The sequence below is a fragment of the Sorex araneus genome, chromosome 3, assembly GCF_027595985.1.
Source record: "Sorex araneus isolate mSorAra2 chromosome 3, mSorAra2.pri, whole genome shotgun sequence".
Classification (NCBI taxonomy): domain Eukaryota; kingdom Metazoa; phylum Chordata; class Mammalia; order Eulipotyphla; family Soricidae; genus Sorex; species Sorex araneus.
In genome coordinates, this window is record NC_073304.1 from 146,673,536 (window position 1) to 146,680,592 (window position 7,057).

Consider the following 7,057-nt stretch of genomic DNA (forward strand, 5'->3'; position numbering starts at 1 on the left):
GTATCTCTTGCGTCCCTCGAGCTCTTTTGGGAGCCCCTCCCCATAAAAACAGCACAAATACAAAAATGCAAAACAGTAGTGAGAAGAAGGGAAGTTGGTGACTTCTTGCTTTATCTGTGATTCCAGAGTCCCATCTGTCCTCACATTCACAAGAGCTGCTGGGACATTGCCCCAAGGCCCAGGTGGGTACTTCCTATCCTGATATGTGGGCTGTGGAGCTTCAAGCACTTTTGCCTTCACAGAGCCTCAGTTTCCTCAACTGTACAAGGCAGACATTGGACTTGCCATTTTATAGGGGACTTTGCCCATAGCCTCAAGTTGAGCCTAATGTCCGGAGCCCCCTTGTGACTCAGAAAGGCCATGAAGAACTGTGATCCAGAAGAGGTCTGACATGCCACAGACCCCTGGCATTCACGGTCCTGGGAGTGGTCCTGAGGACTTCTGGGGGAGAAAGGGGTCAAGTCTCCAGAATACGTATCCAGGGAAAGGACCATGCACCAGACATAATGCTGAGCTGTCAAAGATGGAGGAACAGAAGCTGTGACCCCAAGTAACTTGGGGGTCTGGTGTAAAACGCACACCCCAATTCACACTAATAGGAAGAAGTGTAGAGTCAGGGTTCCACCAGGAAAGGATAGTGAGGGAAAACCCCACAAAGGAATTGGTCTGCCTTATTCTCTTTTAATTTGAGGGGGAGGGTAGATGGCATATCCGGTGATGTTCAGGGGTTACTCCTAGCTCTGTGCTTAGGAATTAATACTGGTGGGTTCAAGGAATCATATGGGATGCTGGGGATCAAACTGGGTTGGCTGATGCAAGGCAAATGGCCTGTCCACTGTACTATAACTCTAGGCCCTGTCCTGGCTTTATGTTCCGAAGACCACAGGAAGGTGTGGAAACACCACCATGGAAAGCTGGTGAGCTAGTAAGTGTTGATCAGAGAATGGAAACGGCAGGTTCAAAGGGTGGCTGCAGAATGACCCAGAGAGAGGCGGTGAGAGGGTGCATATAGAATAGTTAGTTACCTAGCCTTCACAAACATCAGCATCAGTCAATGGAATTTTATAGAATTTGTTCTGTCCACACACATCTCTACCTCCCCAATTCACCCTCACCCCAAAGCATTCTGCTCCCTTGTTAACCTCACTTGAAGGATAATTTCTCACACTGAAAGTCAAAGGAAGTGTATGACTCAGTTCTTTTCAGGAATGTGTTTTATGGACTCTGGGGTGGACAGTTCTCTGTGAGAGACTGTCCGTGAACTACAGGACATTAAACATTCTGGCTCTGTGCGATTGAGTGGCCAGAGCACATCCTTAGAAATTCTGACACCTGGGGCTGGAGCGATAGCACAGCGGGTAGGGCGTTTGCCTTGCACGCGGCCAATCGGGGTTCGATTCCCAGCATCCCAGATGGTCCCCCGAGCACTGCCAGGAGTAATTCCTGAGTGCATGAGCCAGGAGTAACCCCTATGCATCGCCGGGTGTGACCCAACAAGCAAAAATCAAAACAAAAAAGCCCAAGAAATTCTGACACCCAATGTGTTCCTAATGCTTCCCAAAAGTTTCATGCTCCACACTGCAGTCATGTCTCCCAGGCAGCAACTTTTCTTGTCCGCCATTCTTGAAAAGATCAGCTCCAGGGATAAACAATTAACCATCCACTCCTCAAATCAGGAGCTTGAGAAGATAGAGTGCCAGACTGGGTGCAGGCCTGGGGCCCCTCAATTCTGCCTTCAGATATGGTTGAAGTCATTGGATGTCAACTTGGCTATGCAATCATCTCCCTTCAGGAAGTTGAGACCTGTTTCCGTTGTGTTTTAGTTTCTCAGACTGTTGTTGGGAAGTCTTATTCCACACCAGATCCTTATGCTTTTTTGTTGTTGTTGTTATACTATCCCAAAGGAATGTTTTCTATCTTTCTTTCTTCCTTCCTTTCTTCCTTCCTTCCTTCCTTCCTTCCTTCCTTCCTTCCTTTCTTTCTTTCTTTCTTTCTTTCTTCTTTCTTTCTTTCTTTCTTTCTTTCTTCTTTCTTTCTTTCTTTCTTTCTCTTCCTTCCTTCCTTCCTTCCTTCCTTCCTTCCTTCCTTCCTTCCTTCCTTCCTTTCTTTCTTTCTTTCTTTCTTTCTTTCTTTCTTTCTTTCTTTCTTTCTTTCTTTCTTTCTTCTTCTTTCTTTCTCTTCCTTCCTTCCTTCCTTCCTTCCTTCCTTCCTTCCTTTCTTTCTCTTCTTTCTTTCTTTCTTTCTTTTCTTTCTTTCTTTCTTTCTTTCTTTCTTTCTTTCTTTCTTTCTTTCTCTTCTTCTTCCTTCCTTCCTTCCTTCCTTCCTTCCTTCCTTCCTTCCTTCCTTCCTTCCTTCCTTCCTTCCCTTCTTTCTTTTCTTTCTTTCTTCTTTCTTTCTTTCTTTCTTTCTTTCTTTCTTTCTATTCTTTCTTTCTCTTCCTTCCTTCCTTCCTTCCTTCCTTCCTTCCTTCCTTCCTTCCTTCCTTCCTTCCTTCCTTTCTTCTTTCTTTCTTTCTTTTCTTTCTTTCTTTCTTTCTTTCTCTTCCTTCCTTCCTTCCTTCCTTCCTTCCTTCCTTCCTTCCTTCCTTCCTTCCTTCCTTCCTTCTTCCTTCCTTCCTTCCTTCCTTTCTTTCTTTCTTTCTTTCTTTCTTTCTTTCTTTCTTTCTTTCTTTCTTTCTTTCTTTCTCTTCCTTCCTTCCTTCCTTCCTTCCTTCCTTCCTTCCTTCCTTCCTTCCTTCCTTCCTTCCTTCCTTCCTTCCTTCCTCTCCTCCCCTCCCTCCCTCCCTCCCTCCCTCCCTCCTCCTCCCTCCCTCTCTTTCTTCTTTCTTTCTTTCTTTCTTTCTTTCTTTCTTTCTTTTCTTTCTTTCTTTCTTTCTTTCTTTCTTTCTTTTCTTTCTTTCTTCTTTCTTTCTTTCTTTTTTTATTGAATCACCATGTGGAAAGTTACAAAGCTTTCAGGTTTAAGTCTCAGTTACACAATGCTTGAACACCCATCCCTTCACCAGTACACATATTCTACCACCAAGAACCACAGTAAACCTCACCCCACCCCCCACCTCCCCAGCCCCTCACCCCACCTGTGTAGCTGATAAATTTCCCTTTAATTTCTCTTTACTTTGATTACATTAAAACAAAAAAACTCACTATTATTGTTTGGAGTCCCTCCCCCCCAGAGTCGGATCTGCTGGCAAGGAAGCATTTGATAATTTGTTTTCAATTGCTGAGAATGAAGAGATATGAGGTCGTGTGGCCACAATAGTGGCTGCGAGGTTTTGGATTTCTGTATTTTAGTATTTTAGTAACTAAGTCCAGAGGAATTTCTGCCAGAAGTTGCATCACTGCTAGCTCATACCTCTCTGCTACTTTATATTCCACATATGAGTGCAATCATTTGCATTTCTATGTTCATTGTAGCACTGTTTATAATAGCCACAATCTGGAAAAAACCGGAGTGCCCAAAAACAGATGACTGGTTAAAGAAACTCTGGTACATCTACACAATGGAATACTATGCAGCTGTTAGAAAACATGAAGTCATGAAAATTGCATATAAGTGGATCAACATGGAAAGTATCATGTTGAGTGAAATGAGTCAGATCCTTATGCTTTGACTGGGTTGTGCTTGGAAAGGTCTTTTACTTCTGAGGTTCTGAAGCATAGAGGTTGGCCTGTGTGCTGTTTGTGAGCATGAACCCTGTCTTGGGTATCCCATGAGTCATTTTAATTTGAAGTCATGTTCTTTGGTTATGGGAGAATTTTATTTATTTTTTTGGGGGGGTGATCTCTAGGGTCGAACCTGGAGGTGCTCAGGGAATACTCCTGGGGGTGCTCAGATGAAGACAAGTGCTTCACCCTCTGTGCTATCTCTCTCACCCGTCTTTGTTATTTAATTTTAAATGTTTCCCACTGGGACTGGGAGATAGCACAGTGCTTAGGCTATATGCCTAGCATGTGCCCAAGGAGAGTTTAGTTCAGGGGATCAAGTGCTCCTCAGAATATCCAACAAAAATATTCCGTACCAGGGACCCAAAGAATCACACAAGGACTTTAGGGCCTTGCTCTGCAGGCTATAGTCATGAGTTCAAACCCCAAAGTCTCATATGCACTGAGTATGATCCTGGCATCTCTACAATCTGTTATTTCCAGTGCTGCAAGCGATTTCCAAATGAACTTCAGCTAGATGTATGTGAGCACTGCTCCAAGGGGTGCAACCCTCAGTGAACACTACAACTAAAAAGATGGTAAAGTGCACCTCTGGGAAAAGCAGTTACTGGTGAGCACAACTAAAGAAGTGCAAACTTTAGTGAGCACCACCAGTACTCGATGTGAGTACCCCCCCCAAGCACCACCACTAAATGTAATGTTGGTCTTATAACATCAGCAACAAACAATGAAAGGAAGGGGGAAAGGATAATAATATAATACAATTACATATAACATATAATACAACTTATAATAGTATATGCAATGGAATACAAATGTTTTTCTCTCTGAATTTTGAGTAATAAGATATTGAATACTCTCATGAACCCTCTGTAGTGCTGTTTCTCTCTAGATTCCATTCAAAAGCCATCAGTCTCAATACTGCCCTTTCCCTTACTTTTTAGTAATGTTCATAATAGTCTAAATTTTCTGATTTTTTTGTGGAGAGTTAATGTGTTGGGGCCATATCTGGTGGTTCCCTGGGTTTACTCCTGGCTCTGCACTCAGGAATCACTCCTGGTGGTGCTCAGGGGACCATATGGGATATAGGGGAATCAAACTTAGGTCAGCTGTATGCAAGGCAAGTGCCTGACTCCTTGTACTACAGCTGCAGCCCCAATAGTCTAAACTTTCCCTGACTTTTTTTTTTTACTATCAAGTTTCTAACTTTTGAAAGTCTTTTTTTGAGGGGGGAGGATCACACCCAGCAGTGCTCAGGGTTTACTCCTGATTCTGCTCTTACTGATCAGTCCTGGTGGTCTTGAGGGACCATTTGGGGTGCTGGAGATCAAACCTGGCACCATGCAGGGCGAGTGCCTACCAGTTCTACTATCACTTTGACCCTGAAAGTCCTTTAATTTTTTAAAACTTATATGCATATACACATATTTTCAGCGAGAGCCTCTCAGGGCTTGCCCCCTGCCCCCACCTCACTGGGTCAGTGAAAAAATGATCAGAGCCTGGCAAGCTCCCCATGGCGTATTCAAAATGCCAAATACAGTAACAATAACACGTCTCTTTCCCTTGACCCTGAAAGAGCCTACAATCTTTGGGAAAGACGAGTAAAGAGAGGCTGCTAAAATCTCAGGGCTGGGATGAATGGAGACATTACTGGTGCCTACTCAAGCAAATCGATGAACAATGATACAGTGATTATTTCACAAATGCAATATTTTCTCTCACTCCAGGAATATCTGTAAAGGTTTCTAATACCTTCTTGTGCTCCTTATACTAATTTATTCTAGTTTTGTTTTTTCTGTTTTTTTTCACATCTTTCATTTTTTTTTAATTAATTTATTTTTTAATTAGTGAGTCACAGTGAGGGTACAGTTACAGATTCACACATTTTCATGCTTGTTTAAGAGCCCATGCCTCCACCAGTGTCCATTCTCCACCACCCATGAACCCAGTATCCCTCCCACCCCCCCAGTCCAATCCCCTGACTTCACCCCGCCTCTGTAGCGGGGCATTCCAATTTGATATCTCTCTTTCCTTTTGGGTGTTGTGGTTCCAAATAGGGGTATTGAGTGGTCATCCTGTTCAGTCTCTAGTCTACTTTCAGCATGCATCTCCCTTCCCGCGCAGGATCTCCAATCACGTATTACTTGGTGTTCCCCTCTCTATCTGGGATGACTTTCCCCCAGCGTGTGAGGCCAGCTTCCAAGCTATGGAACCAACCTCCTGGTATTATATACTACTGTTCTTGGTTATTAGTCTCCTGCAGGATCTCCAATCACATATCACTTGGTGTTCCCCTCTCTATCTGGGATGACTTTCCCCCAGCGTGTGAGGCCAGGCCAGCTTCCAAGCTATGGAGCCAACCTCCTGGTATTACATACTACTATTCTTGGGTATTAGTCTCCTACTCTGTTGATCTATATTCCACAGATGAGTGCAATCTTTCTATGTCTGTCCGTCTCTTTCTGACTCATTTCACCTAGCATGATACTTTCCATGTTGATCCACTTATATCACATCTTTCATTCTTGTCTTCAGAAGGTGGGTGACTTTTGGCTCCATTCTTGTTTTGGAACCCATCACTTTAATATTGATGAGAAGTAAGTGTCTGATGATTTTCTAATAGTTCTCCTGCCTACTTGGTGGAAGGATTAGGTAGATATGTAACCACCCACATATTGTTGGGTTGACTTCTAGATGTGGCTATTTGTTAGCATTTTTTCTTAAACTGGTTAATTTTTCTAAAAGGCATCTTTCAGCCATGCTTGTATCTGTACTGCAAGTCTGACCCACAGAAAAAGATGTGGACTTTCACCTAATCTCCATGCATCTCTCATCTAATCTCCTTCAGAATAGGTTGCTGACCATTCCTCTCCCTGTTGTTAATATTCCTCAATCCACACCCTTTCCAACCTTCCGTATGCAGAAAGTAAACCTCCATCTCTCACTGGGTGAGGCAGGAGCAATAGCCAGAGAGCACAGACCCTGTAATAGGTCTGCGGCTCTTTAGTCAACTTTAGTTACAGACCCTTTGACTTTTTGTCCACTGCACAGTCTGACTTTCAAAAGCTTCTGGTAGCCCCAATTTTAAGCCGTTTTGAGGCTAAAATGCTCAAATCAAGTTGGATTCATTTCTCAGAGAATCAATCAATTGGTTCTTTTCTTCCCTTTCTAGTTTTGATATTAACATTCTCAAGTCTGCAAAGTTAGCAACTGCTTATTTAACTGCTCTGCAACTTCCAAAAGTGTGGAAATCACCCACTGGGCTGTGATTTTTTCTGACATTCTCATTGTAATTATAGACACATGCTGTTTTCTTCCTCTTTCCATCATGTTTGTTAGGCAGAAGGTGAATGCAGAGGTTAAATGCTTCTGCTTAGTCTGCCTTTGTGTAATTG